The sequence below is a fragment of the Rattus norvegicus genome, chromosome 11 (assembly GCF_036323735.1).
Source record: "Rattus norvegicus strain BN/NHsdMcwi chromosome 11, GRCr8, whole genome shotgun sequence".
In the NCBI taxonomy this organism is placed as follows: Eukaryota; Metazoa; Chordata; class Mammalia; order Rodentia; family Muridae; genus Rattus; species Rattus norvegicus.
The window spans coordinates 15,679,071-15,694,462 of record NC_086029.1 but is presented as its reverse complement, the minus strand read 5'-3'; the positions used below and the strand labels follow the sequence as shown (position 1 = coordinate 15,694,462).

The following is a 15,392-nucleotide window of genomic DNA, read 5'->3' as shown; positions in this document are numbered from 1 at the left end:
AAAGACTTATAAATAAGAAACTTATCTTAGAATCTCTCAGTGAGAGCTAATCCAGTATCTGACAAGGAGAGGTTTCTGAGTCTGGACCTTTGTTTTCAGTGTCTTCCTTGGGGCTCTAGGAAACTTAGTGGATATCTGTGAACACCAGTTTCCCATTGTTAAATGGGAAATGATAAAACGGAAATAACTGTGTCAAGTGCTCTGTACTTCTTCATGTGCCACAGACACTTTATTCACACTTTCTTACTGTTGTCATCCCTATTCAAGAAGTCCTTAAGTTTTTAGTTTCACTTTGATAAGCAGAATAATTTTCACCCAGAGTAGGAATTAGAAAACATTGAGTTATGAAGGCCTAATATCACTGACTCTATTCACAAGAATAACAAAGTCTGAAGATGATGTTTATTCTCTGAAAATCATGTATTTGAGAAGATCACCATTTATTTAAATGTATAAAGCTTGGTGTATTTGAAGACAATGGTATTGCTTTAGAATGATTCATACACTGATGTATTGGTTTTTTTTTGCTTATTCTGTGTGTGTGTACACATGTTCTTATGTATTTATTTGTATCTATTCTTTTATGTATGAGTGCATGGGCACATGAATGCACAAACGTGTGTGAAAGAAAGTTGACATCGGGGTCTTCCTCAGGCACTCTTCACATTACTTTTTGAGGGAGAGTTAGTAGACCTGATGCTCCTTATTTGATGAGATTGGCTACCAATGATCTTTAGAGATCCTCCTGTCTCCATCTACATAGTTTCTATGATGACGACGACAACGATGATGATGGTAATTACTTGTATTTGTATGTGGGATTATGTAGCTATTTTTTAGGGAATCCAAATTCAGCTCTTCATGTATTTGTCACAAGTACTTTGAGAGTTGAGCTATCTTTCCCCACTTAAATTTTTAATTTTTTTGTCAAGTAGAGCTTTGTATAAAACCATGTAAGTAATTTGGTATTCTTAAGTCTAAATAATAAAATGTATCAATCTTAGGTTGTTAATACCAATATGATCTTTTAGTTTTTCATGATGTTTTTATTTAAATGAAGTTTGTGTGCATCCTGTTTTTTTAATGCATTAGTAATGATAGGCTGCTGTTTCTTATGATAGAACATAAGTAGCTATGCAACTGCTTTAAAGCATTGTTGTCCCAATATAGATTTTAGAAGCGTTCTCCTAGGTCAATCAGTTTTCTCTTGTTTACATTTCTTTACAGGAATAGCACATAACAAGAAATTCTGTCTTCTGGTACTTCAATATGGATAATCTCTGCAATGTTGTTGCAGGATTGATTAAACGTTGAAGATTTTATGATTTTTGCTCAGAAGTTCTGGGCAAGAATTTTAGTAGATACTGATTTTTATTTTGGATAGGAGTTACAACCAACGTCAGGTTGTACTTGAAGGTGTCTTTGGAATTGACAGAATCCCACTCACAGGGTCACCATCCTTTTAAAGCTTATTCCTTTTAAATCATATTCTGCTAAGATATATGAAATAATTTTCATCACCCAAAACCATTCTTTTATGGAAAAAACAAGTGCTTTGAGATTTAAATGTTTATATTTTTGAACTTTCAGTGAAGGCTGTGCTTTTATTTTGTTGAGACATTGTTTTAAAAACCTTTGTTTATTCCCTAAGCTTCAGCAATAATTACGGGATCATTTTGAACAGCTCATCAAATATTGGGCAGAAAACATTAGCTCAGAGTGTACAAGAGATGAGCCCAGAATTCAAAGCTAATCCTATTTGTTTTGCTTTATATATAACAAATTGGATATCTACATGGATTCACTATATTAATATTTAACATGCAAATATTTTAACATAAAAATCTATACATGCAGCCTATTGGTATGAAATCAGTACATATTTAAACATGTTGTCTCTACTTCTTTTGGAAATAAAGGTGTTTAATTTCATCGGAAATAATGACAGGAACATACATTTCCCATAATACATTAATAATGGAGAGAGATATCATTACTCACATTGTAAATTATACAGTAAGTCTTAGGTGATTTATTTAGCACCTTAAACTCAGCAAATCTCACTGGTTGCCAAGGTTTTGTAATGCATATTAATTCCATGCTCTAAGCATATCTGAAATAAAAAAATTAGAATAAGACTAATTCTGATTTTCTTTCAAATATTATATTTTAATTTCACATATGTTTCTCTAATCTTTTCAGCAGTGCCTAATGATTTAGAAGATGCTGATTAAAGCATTTCCTCTGATTAATTATGTTTTGGCTTTCTACTGTTGTATTATATTTTAAAATCAAGTGTGCACACATTGTCTGGATTAGAGGAGCATCTGCTCTTTCCAGTCTCTGCAAATATTTATATAAATCTAACTGCCACCCATTCACTCCAAGTTCTCACGGCTTGGCTATCACTGATTGCATCTCCTCAATAAGCCATCTTCGGGATACAGAGATGTAAATAAAACAGAGTAACAACCTGCATTTTAGGGGTGTTTGCGTTCATGGTTTTCCATTCCATGCTTGCTATTGCATTTTTTTAGAACTCGTTTTGCAATGGAGTTTCCTTTACTTCTGCTTTCTTTAATAACATATCAGATCAGATCTTATTATGCAGCAAAACACTCTGGATATGATGGGGGATATAATGGGTAGGCTCTTGGAAGAAGATGTATTACTGTTTGGCAAATCCTGTATAAACTATCAGCATGGCATAAAGCTTAATACTTATTAGGAAAATTAAGTAACACATGAAGGCAGAATGTCTCCTATTTCATTTTCTTTTATTTTTAGTATTCTTTGTTTTACAAAACCTTGGCACGTATGGGTCAAGAGAACATAGAAAGGTAGAGTTTCACCACAGGGATTGAATAGCAATATTTTATGATTGTCCTTCCTCTCATTTTCCTTAAATAATAGTGGCTTTCAGAGGAGGAGACTACTTTAATATGTGGCTTTAGCTCTATTGAATGCTTTGATACAGAGGAGAGTCATCTATTTGACTTCATTTTACAAATTGTCCTTTGACCATGTAGACTCTATGGACAGAATGGATTTTTTTCTATTGCAAATTTCTAAGACAGAATTTCTTTTCTTGCAGCTTTATGTAATTATGTTCAAAGGGGTTTGAATTAAAATGGAACAGATGTGTCCATCTTTAATTATAGTGTAACAAATTGTGTTACTGTAAGGCTTTATTAAGTGAAACACTCATCTTTATGCAATAATGGGTCAGACAGCTTCAAAATGCTATCAGTGAGCAGAGTATTGCCTACTGCACTTAGACTTCAAAAGGACAATTAAAGCTCAGAGGGTGTATTCATGCAGCCATAAGAAATGGTGGAAAACATCCACATTTGCTTTTCTATTTCAAGTAGAGGGTAAACAACCATTAGAAACACACCATGATGTTTGCTATTATATAATAAGACAAAAATATTTGACATCATAGACATATTGAATGAAAAGTGAGGCTATCTAACTTGGTTTTAAAATAAACCACTTTAAAGATTTCCTGAAAACCCTTTTGCATTTTTCGTGTATAAGAACTTTCTTATAAACAGATGGTGAGGAAACTCTCCTGCATGCACAGGTTACAGTTTTGTTAATATCAGCTGGAACCTACTTAGCGGCTAAGTCAGCAACATGCTTCCAAGCCCCTCTCAAATTGGGGAACTCATAACCAACTAATCAACTAACCAACTGAAAATACAATCAACCAACCACATCTTAATTCATAGTATTTTATCACAACACTATAAAGAATTTATTATGGGATGCCAGAACTTGTTCAATAAAGACATAGTTCTTCAGTCAAAGTGATTGCAGTAGATTGATAACTTCAAACATGTTTATTCTGCATATTTTGTCAACATTATTCTGTAAATTGAAGAGCATTCAGACATAGGTAAAAGTAAACAACAAAATGATTAACCTGAATCTTATCCCTCACTTGTTGATAAACATAATCATAGGTAACTTATTACGATGTAGTTTTGTATAAGTAGTTATTTTGAAAATATTATATGATAAAATATACTAGGTAATGAATACCATGTAATAACAGTCATTTCCCATGTCAAACATCAGGTACTAATCACTTATATTCATGAGAATGCTGCATTAAATGTTTCCTAATTTCTTTCCATCACAGGATTAATTCATTGATTATGGAAACACAAACCACTTATTTTAATAAGTACTGAGTTCATTTACAATGCTGACTACTTTTTAAAGCTTGTTATTCTGTGAGACATTGTGAAGTTTTCATCAGTGGTGACAAGAGTGGAGGGACTCTTTTTGTCTGAGCCCATCATCTTTTTGGAATTGACACTTTTACTGAAAGTTTTATACCAAGCCCCAAGTACCCATTTACATACCATTCATCTCTTCTGTGTTTTTGTTCCTCTCCACAGTATGACGATTTATTACATTGTGCTTACTGTGCCCTTCCTTACAAAGAATCCAAAAGTTGGTCTTCTGTGATTAGGCTCCAAGAATAAGCTCAAGATATATACCAATTTTTTATAAGTCTATGTTCTTATTATTTCAGTCACATTAATGCTTTCTTTATTTGTATTCATTTCTATGAATATGTACTTTTAAACCTGACCCAGAGGAAGGTAATTTTGGAATAATCTATGCATTAATGCTTTACCTAATATCTGAACTACCATTCAAGACAAAAGGATTGAGAAAGTACCCTTGGGAAGAACTGGTTTTATCTGAAAATTGATTTTATTGAGTATGCATGTTACACATAAGGAAAGACAGTGTCATGAAAAATATACTTCTGAGGTTTTAAAGAGTTCATGTCATGAACAACTTTTTTCTTTTATAATTTGTTAGACTTCTTTTTATACAAATAATTGAGTCTAATGGCGATCTCCTAGACTAATCTGACATTTGTGAATGGAAAGCAGACTGCACGAGTCCATTCTCAAGTTCCACACATATTTACAGGAGAGATCCAACAGGTAGTCTCCTGCTGAACATTGTATTGGTCTTGTCCAATGTCACACTGAGGTATGTAAAAAGAATACATCATAAACTTATTTTAGAAATTCAGAAGAAATTCTACTAGCCCTGTAAACTCTCCTTTGAGGTGATTTTGTCTTGTTTCTTGTGAAAAATCTGTACTGTTTGTTGTCTGAGACAATGAAGTAAAGGTCTATATTCCATTTCTTAAGACATTACCTCTATTATTTGTATAGAAATTATGTCTATTATAATTTTTAATATTGGAGAAATTACTTAAATTAGTTAAGCTCAGCATTTTATTCCCTATTTTATTAGCCCTACAAATACCTTTATTCTGGAAAGGCCATCATTATTTATCTACTAAACAAGCATATTCATTTGACTACTACTTCATACTTAAAATATGCTCAGAAAAAGAAAACAAACACAAAGAGAGATTAGTAATAGTCACCAAATCTAGTCATACCTTTATAGTTCTAAGCTGTAAATTGGCTATTAATATTTCTTTGGCATCAGTGATTGCCATTAGATATCACTTTATTCCTTTCTTGTCACAATTTGTTTCCTGTGCCTGACTCTATGACATTTGTTTCCATGCCAAGGAACACATATTAAAGAAGACCTCTTGCCAGCCTGGACCAAGGAGAGGCCACAATAAGTACAACCATTATCTTGGCCAATGTTGAACAAGTAGGAGGAGAGTATTGAAGTCCTGATATTATGAGATGTTATCACCGAAACATAAGTATTACGTTCTAGAAGCATTAAAGATTGTGTAGTATAAATAGTTCTTTTCTGACTTTAATCTAAGAGGGATTTCATCATTTACCATGTAGTTGACTATAATTGTGAGAATACCAGAATTTAGTGAACATACATGAAAATGCATAGAAAAGTTCTTTTCTAAATACACCTATGATGTAGAGTAGATGGTACTGATCTAACAGCTTCATTTAAATGCTGAAGAGAATTTTGAAAGTTGAGTCAGGAAGCTGGTGAACTATAAGACAGGCATGTCAGGCAGAGACAGGGGACTGTGTTAAGTGACTACCTGTTAACCTAGACCTCAGGTAGGTGACTATGTTAGGTGACTATCACCTATTAGCTTAGAACTTCAGGCAGAGGCAAGAGACTGTGTTCGGCAGTTGTTACCTGTTGTTCAAGAACTCAGACAGCAGAGGCAGGCAACTGTGTAGGTGACTTTCACCTGTTAAAATGAATGCGGATGAAGCAAAGCTTGAATAATTGAAGGAAAATGAAACCACTTACCCTGTTTGGGGTAATAATTACCCTGATTATTGTAGATAAGTGAGTTTTAAGATCAAATTGACATTTTAGAAAGACTAACAAAGTAGCCAAAAACATGATATTGAATCACCACCCAAACAATGGATGCATGTGACCTCTCTCTCTCTCTGACACACACACACACACACACACACACACACACACACACACTATACTGCCTGAATTCATTCTCAAGTTCCCCATGTATATATGTGCATATATATTCTGAAATCACAGATAGAATGACAATGCTGGTTTACTAAAATATCCTAGCAATTGCAGAGTCAACTGCTCTTAGGGAGAATAAACAGGACAGGGAAGAGAATGCTGACTATGACGGATGCCTAAGTTGGGCAAGATGTGAGCAGGGAATGGCCATGCTATAGGCATGGAAGTTGGCAAAGCCAAGATACTTTTTGATTCATTATGGATGAAATAAGGAGGGCACTGGTAGCTTATGTGAAATGATTGTGGTAGTGGACAATCAAGGTGGATGGTTAAATGATGATGAGGAACCTCTGAGCTCAGACATTTCTACTCAAGCTGCAAGCCCACGACTTCTTGACTTGGCATCGGCCTTCTACCATGTTGGTTCTTAAAACATTTTTTTTTATTTTTCCTCATTTCTTTTTAAGTCATGGTTTACTTAAACAAATGTAATATTTTTAGTAATTGAAGGTTTTCCAGATATCTTTATTAATTTATAATTTATTTCCACTGTGTCAAATAATATCCTTTTTTATGAGTTATGGAGACTTGTTTTATGGCTAGACGGTGGTTTGTTTTGGCAAGAACTCTGCTTTAGAAAAGAGTGTTTAGTCTGGTGCTGCTTGAGGTGTTTCAAAATATCTTTTCACACATTTGTGTTCAAGTTGCTAAATGCTTCCCACTATTAATTTTTACCATATCATTTGTTTATTAAATTTTCTCTTTAATTTTTAACACTTTCTTCATTATGATGCCAATTTGCTCATATTTTTTCTGAAAATGATATTACTGATATGATATTACTGATAAATATATTTTATCCTTATAAATTAGATTTGGATCTAATTTTTTAATCTTTCTGACCTCCAGTTCACAGTATAATTATAAACATTTTATTGGTCTTTGCTAACTCGAATGCAAACTGCCCATTCTGGCTCAGTGATATTCTATTCACCATTCTCTTCATGTTGGCACACTTCTTAAGTGTTCATAGGTTTGACCAACATGATTTCATTGGATGGCATTAGTGGGAATTTACCCTTCTAGTTCATAGAAGCTTTGTGTTCCTCTAATTATTCGTGAACTTCCCTCCAGGTTTTATTTAAGTGATTTGGGAGTCGCTGGTCTGGTTTTTCCTTTTATGGGTTGTTCCAAGGTTATATAACCCATTCTAGGGTTAATTCTAGGTTTAATGTTTGAGAGCAGTTTCTCCTGAGCATCCTATGTCATCACTGGTGAATAGAATCCTTAGTCTGCCTGGTAAGGAAAGGCTCCCTTCTTGATTCTACCTTAGTGTCAGGCATGTTCCCAGTCTTTCTCCATGCTTTGGGTAGTTTTCTCATACATGTACACATGTTTAATCTGCGTAGTGTTTGAGGAAAACCTCTGTAGACACTCAGGGTTTTGATTCTAAGTGTTTTTCTCTCCTCTGACATTTTCCCATGAATCCGAGCAGGCATATTCCCCCCTGCACTGCAGCTCGGATTCCCCTACTCAGGGAGCCTCTGGGTTACTCTTTCATGAGTTCCACTCTGAGAACTCTCTCAGGTCTGGACTATAAGAGATTTGTGTGGCTCACCTCACCATAAAAGGACCACTGGCATTTATTGACTGGTATCCATTGTCTCTAACTTCCTTGTTTTATATCTTTTATTTTTGTCATTTAGAGTGTAGATGTTGCTCTATATAGAATAAATCTAGCTAGTCACTGTTTCCACATCATGAGTTGACTTACAAGGTTCCACTAAACTGATTTGTAATTTTGAAACATCTAAAGATATTATATGTAGGCTCTCTCCATTTGTGCTCTCTCTCTTAACTTAGCAAGAATATTGAAGAATCTGATAAAAATCTTAGAAAAGAGGGTAAAAATACAGTAGAAGAATATAATTGGTGTAGAAAGAGTCTTTAAGCAGTATAGTTTTAAAATTTTTATAGGAAGCAGATAATAGAGGATGTGGTGAAAGATTGCGATATGCATGGTTATTATTTTAAGGTGCTGTTGGTAATTGACAAGTGAAGGCTCTTGAGCTATAAGCACAATTCATTTACTTCAGAAAGAATTACAGTATTTATGGTTGTGTTAATTGTTATAGAGAAATATTTTCCATCATTTTACAAAGGTCTTGGCATCAGGCAGAGAAAATATTTGGTTAAATTTATCATGTGTTATATGGGAAAGTGAAAATAATAAAACACAGATTTTAGGCCAGCTGGGGAAGAAATAAAGAAAAAAATGAATAACTCCAAGGATAAATTGATAAGCAATAGGTAATATTTATTTAGAACCTACCGTGTGTGGAACTCCCCGTGTGTTCTATCTTCTGTATGATCTTATTTCCCCATTGCTTACATAGTAGGCGCATTACGGATATCCACTGGGTTACATGTAATTCCATTTTCTTTAGATGAGGAAATTGAAGCCTTTGCCTAAGTTTATACAGTTCGGAAGTGACTGATTGAGAATGTGGGTCCAAGTAGCCTGATTTAAGAGCCCACACATGTAACCACTGACTATGTTGCCAATGAGTTTAAAATGGGAATGGATTAAAATATGCAAGAGAGCTGGAAGGACTAGGGGTTGTGGTCCCAAAGCAGGATACTAATGCTAAAGATGCCAAAGACTGAGCAGTTTTGGGTGAAGCTGGGCCTAAAGTGGGTGATGAAAGAACTGGAGCAAAGGTAACTGGAGTTGGTCATTTGAGAATGTTCAGGATGTTTTTGGTGATTCATGTTTGTAGACACTAAGTGTACCCCTGGCAATGGCTGAATCGGAGGTAGAGGGTAGACTACTAACATTTTATTTTTGTAGCTAGCTATTGTTGATGATGTGGTAGGGTTTGATAGTGGAGTGAATTAACCTATTATTGTAGACCAGAGTAGAAAAATATGCTTGTTGAATACTCCACCTGGAAGAAGTGGGTAAGGCCAGTAATAAAAGAATAACCAGGCTGCCAGCTTCTCTCTCTACAACCTTTCTTACAACCTGTTTTTCTCTTCTCTCAGTCCTATTTCTAGTCATAGTACACATAATTACACTTACTCTGTGACACTTTTATACGGAGTGGAGGGTATCTTCTTTTCAGTTAGGATTTTCACCATGCAGCTCCTACAGTGCCAATAAGTCATGCTGGTCCTGATTGGTCCATGTTGGACTCTCAGTATGGGTGGCAGTTCACACCAAAGCTGCTCTGTGACTGTTTGAGTCAAGTCACCCTATCACCAAAGGTGTGGCTAGAGAGAAGTCACTTCTTTTTTTTATGTACTTACTGGAGATCAGGCGTGCATTATAAACAATCTTAGATAGAGGTCCTTCTTTTCCTGGTATCTCAGTAACAGACTCTTTTCTATAAATGGTTTCTTTTAGGGTTTTAAAGAATTTACACTTAGAACATTGGAAACCTCATTTTATTGTGAAAGAAAAGATGTTATATCTTTGACTGCCAGCCTGTAAATGGATATACATGCTTCTCTCCTGTGTATTATTGAAATCTCTCCAGAAGTAATCAAGGGTCTTCCTCAGGAAAGTTTTACTGTCATTGTTTGGGACATAGTGTCTTTGTGCTGGCCTCTATGTGTCCCTTGACCTGACACTTCACTGACGGAAACTTCAGTATATTCCATGGACCAACCCAGCTGGTTTGATAAGTAGCAAAATTCACCAGGACAGCTATACATGGATGCACCAAAGCTGTGAAATTAATTTTTGCGTGACTTATTATTTGGGAATGATATGGAATGTCTTTTTTTGGATGGATCTTACATTTTTTCCATTAAATAAAAATTATGTGTGCACGTATTCAGGCATGTGTGCACGCACGCATATATGTGTGTACAGCTTGCACGTGTGTATGCATACACAAACACACACACACACACACACACACACACACACACACACACACACACACACACGCATTGTGGAGGTCAGAGGACATCTCATGGGAATTGGTTCTTTCCCTACACCATATAGGTCTTATAGATAAAAGTCAGGCCATGGAGTTGATTCTTGCATGTTTGTCAACTTAAAGTAGAAAAGCGTATGGGTGCCCTAATATTTAACATACTTTTAAAGAGGCTTGTCATTTACATAAATATCTTATGGAGATTTGAGAGGAAGATGGTACAAATATCAGTCTGAGAAGGGAGGAGACCTTCATCAGCTCCGTGTTGTACCCCAAAGGCCTGGAATATGGCATTCAGTCCAAAGGTTTCTGCATTTTGGCAATATTTTCTTACTCTGACATTGTTTAATGTGGGTTTTTCTGCTCTGCACCATTTATTCCTTGGTAGAAAATTAAAATAATCCTCAAGGGTCTAGTTTAGTCCTTAGTTTAAGGAGGTGTTACAGACCCACTGGCCTGTGCCAGGATGTGGCTTTCTTGTGGTGGCCAGGGGCCTTGGGTCAGATGCTTCAGTAGTTAACAGTGACAGAACAGTGTATGTGACATCCAGCTACTGTCACATGCACTAATCATGCTGTCACCAAGTTCTGGATCGGGCTGACTGAAAAGCAAATTATGCTGGCCTGCTCTGAAGTCCACCTATAAGATGGCAAATTAGGGGGAAAGTGAAAAAATAATCCATTTAATGCTTTCATGTCAGCAAGACTTAAATCTTGGTTATTGAATGAGTGTTGAAGCTAAAAGCAAAATATTTCTTCAAGTAATGATTGTGTGTTCCCATGTTTGTTTTAGTTGTTTTAATTGAGGTACTAAAGTGATTAACCGTTTTCTAGAATTAAGAAAATGAAAGCGGTGGTGACTGTACTGAAGTAGGGGAAAGGGCAAGGTTCAAGTGAAACTAAAAATTCGAGCTAATGCCGAGGGGAAGTATCTTAAATAGTGGCATGATTAATTTTGCAGGGTGTGTGTTCTTTTTCTGAGTCTTGCCTGCCCCTGAGTCCTTGTTATTATGAAGAGAAATATTTAGTTCACAGGAACACCACAGGACTTGAATGAGGAGGGAAGTCAGACGTTTGTACTGGGAAGGCGAGCCTCTGTGTGCCTCGTGTTTTGAACTTCCTTCAGTGGAAGTTTGGTAGCTATCGTAGGCAGAAAGGATGCAGCACCTATGATACTTGGGGAAGTCGCTCTGCGCTGGCTGAATGCTGCTTTTCCTGCTTCATTCTTCTGCAGTATTTGCAATTAAAATTGAAAAAGAGTTTTTAAGGTAGGAGATGTTCTGGAAAAGGCCATGTTGCTTCTTGATATTCCTTTAATAGCTCCAAGTCTAAGTTTTTAGAACTGGCCTTTAACTTTGTTTTACTCAGTGCTTTGGCAAACAGATTCCTAAGTCTAATCAGGCTAATGTAAACCATTGTACCAACAAAGCACACGCTAGTCTTTTCCTTGATCGGGAACACTTTACACGATGCTGCTGAATGCTAAGGACATGAAACAGTTCTGCATTATCGAAATGATTTGTTTGGTTTTGTGGGCATATGATCCAGTGCTAATTTGTAGAGGCCTGTTCCCAAAAGCCCACTTGGATAGCATTTATTAAAAATGCAAGTCTTCTGACTAATGAATGGTAAGATGATAATATTTTGTCTTTCTTCCAAGTAAACAGAGTGAGTTCCAGGAATTTGAGTGATGGAAACAGTGACCTTTAAATTAGTTTTAAGTGGTAGATCCCTCTCTGCTGTGAAAATGCATATACAAATATCTTGGAGAGCACAAGTCTCCAAGGAATGATGGGGAGGAAAAGAAGCAATGAGCTAAACAATATGGAGTTGAATGGCATTATTAGCATTTCTGCCTTAGAAGTAAATAGTTTACAGTCTGTGCTTTGGGAAGGGGTCTATTTTAAGGCAGAAAGTGTTATTGTTATAATTGCTTCTAGGCAAGTTGGGTTGTCTGTGTTGCAGTTCTCAGTAATGACTCCACTGTTGAAGGCCTATTAGCTGTTGGTCTCTGTTTGAGGCACTGGAGACATAAGGGTGACAAGACAGCATGTCTATCTTGAACATGGCATTCCTGCTGGGAAAAAGAGATGAAACTAGTAACTAGGAGCTATTGAATATCAAATAGAAAAACTAAAGTAGGGAAATCCTTTACAAAGTTAACGAGGAAAGTCAGGAACTGAAGTGAAGATCTGTAGTCTTAGTTACTGTGGAGAAGGACACAAAAGAACTTATGAATCCAATGGGTTGATGATGGAAAAAAACTGGGCAACTAAGAGACTCCTTCAGTTGGGCTGGTTCAATGGGTGGCTAAGAGGTTGTTTGGAATTGGGATCTTGAATAATAAGACACAAATTAAGATCTAGGTGAAGGGTTCTATGATGTAGAAATAGTTACTTAAAAGGTATTAGGCTAGGAACAGTTTGAGATATTAATGTTTATATTTTGAGCTGGAAAAGAGGCTACTGTCATTTTGTTCTCAAAACAGTAATGTGTTTTCTGTAGGTTTAAAGAGTTAGGAAGTTCAGGCTACTCTGGAATCATGGAATTAGAAGTATGAAGGCCAGCTATTGTCAGGACTGTTTGATCCCGTTTGTATAACTCAGACTTGTTTTTATTTTTCTCCCCTTGTTAAATTTCCTTTGCCAGAGTATGACGGCCTTTGCTTTCTATCTACTGGAAGTCATTATACTTCATAGCTGTGTATGTGTTCCAGGAGCTTTGGGAACCTCACCAATCATGTTCCAAAGGCCAGGAAGAGACTGCCCATCATCTCTCAAAAAGTCCCAGCTCTTTTCTCAGAAGTGCCATGAATCTCTTAAATCCATGTTGGTGTAACTCCTGAGCTAGACCTTGGGGAAGAGAATAGAATTCCCTTTGGTAAGTCAGCTCCACCTTGACTTACTAGGAAAGAGGGTTCTACTGCCTCATCCCCCAGAGATTCACAGCCTGAAAAGCACAAGGAAGGGAATAAAAATAAATTCATAATGCTTTTTCAGGACAAGGGTGGATGGCCAAAGTGATTGTCAGGCAACCTAATGATTACGTACTTTAAAGCACAGTGAAAAAGACTAGAAATGCATGAGGGAAGATATGGAGGCTGAGATTAGTTTATGTAGAGTCTTTTAGGATATTGATTTTGAAATCTACTGTACTTGAAAGAAAATTATATTTTGTAGTTTTAGGTATTTACATGTAAACAAATATACAGATGCATGTGTGTTGATTGGCTCATTGTTCCTGTAGAACCCAATTTCAGACACTGGAGAATAATCAAAACCAGTAATTCTAAAGGCCTGGAAATTAACTAAGATGAGGCAGTGACCTAAATCTAATTTACTATTGAAACATCAATACTCTATGAGGTCGAATGGTAAGTCATGGCTTCTGCTGTGTGGACAATTTGAAGGATGCTATTGTAGATGAATAGAATCATTAGGTTTCTATAGTGAACTGCTAGAAGCAGGGGTACAAAAAACAAGGCAACAAACCCCAAGTCTAAAACTCTGTGGTTAAAAATATGTCTATATTCCCGGATGACTAGTGCATATGTTATTTGTGTATAATCCTGAGAGCATCATGAAATGGCACGAAGGGAGGAGATGTGAATTTGTTGGTAAAAGATGTGGCTGATTCTGGTGAGGTGTTGGAGTTTACCCTTGCTTCAATGAGTTTTATAGTGTGCACACAGCCTGGGTGGCAGAAAACAGAAGCCTATTAGATTGATTCGTTAGAGGGCAGAATTATGGGATAGAAGACCAACTGGAAATTTACTAGGGGGGCCTACAGGCAAGAAACCACCAAAAGGGTGAGCCTCAAAATCTTGAGTATAAACTCAGCTAAATTCCTTGGCAGGCACCTAAACAAAATAGGCATGGAAGAGACCACCAGGGGGCCAGGCTAAAGCAGCAGTAACTAGAAGCCAAGAAAATTTGGCAGTGACACCAGTCTCTTTCCACACCATGGGGGAGTTGGAGTTTAGTAGTAGTTCACATGAGTCTCCTCTCTTACTAGAACCCCAATCCAATGATTCTTTAAAAAAGTACTTCAGTGTCTCAAATGTGGAATGCCTGTTATTCACAGAATAACATCTTTTAAGCAGTTGTACCCACAACTGCTTAAAAGTCTTCACTTCCAATCAAGGTTATTTCTTACAGCCACAGGATTCTTTTCCCATTCCCTCCAGTTTATTCCCTAATGTGTCCACATTGACCATTGATCTGTGTTGTTGAAATGTAGTATTTCACTGAGCCTTGGAGATGGAAGTTTTACTCCTTCAGAAACAGTTATTACAGCCATGAGGCAGTGTCGATCCCATAAGATTGTTTGTCTTAGGTGAGACAGAGAAAGCTACAACTTTATTCCTCTCTACAGATGTACAGAGAAAAGGCCAGGCAAGAAGGTAGCCCTCTGCAAGCCACAAAAAGTCTTCCTCAGAAATCAAATCAGCCAACATGTTCCTCTTTAAATTATAAGCACCAGAACTGAGAGAGTACATTTTTCTCATTTTTATCTGCTTACTCTTATATACTTCATTGTGGTAGCCCAAGCATCCTACCTACCATGTTAAGTTTGCAGAGAGATAAAAATGCTAGGCACAGAAATAAAACAAAAAGTATATTCATAGTGTAGGAAGAAATTCTTAATGCAATCTGATTCCAATTAGTTCAGATGTTAAATTAGCACAGATATGAAAGGATCTATTTATATTATTCAACAAATGAAAGGAAAATGTGTTCAGTTAGAACAGTGCATTTTTTTTCTTTATTAACTTGAGTATTTCTTATTTACATTTTGAATGTTATTCCCTTTCCCAGTTTCCGGGTCAACATCCCCCTAACCCCTCCCTCTCCTCCTCCCCTTCTATATGGGTGTTCCCCTCCCCATCCTCCCCCATTACCGCCCTCCCCCCAACAATCACGTTCACTGGGAGTTCAGTGTTAGCAGGACCCAGGGCTTCCCCTTCCACTGGTGCTCTTACTAGGATATTCGTTGCTACCTATGAAGTCAGAGTCCAGGG

General features: G+C 36.5%; 1 protein-coding gene across 4 annotated transcripts in view; it reads left to right on the top strand.

Moving 5' to 3' along the window:
- Csnka2ip (casein kinase 2 subunit alpha' interacting protein) overlaps nt 1-15,392 on the top strand; it is a 126,078-nt gene that overhangs the window by 5,669 nt on the left and 105,017 nt on the right. Inside the window, exon 2 of one of the 4 annotated variants that reach the window (XM_063270687.1) lies at nt 5,577-15,392. This exon is cut by the window's right edge and continues 25,198 nt beyond it. The exons of the other annotated variants lie outside the window; for them this stretch is intronic. The gene's annotated coding sequence lies outside the window, so the exon portion shown is untranslated. The remainder of the gene's footprint in view (nt 1-5,576) is intronic. 4 annotated transcript variants of the gene reach the window in all.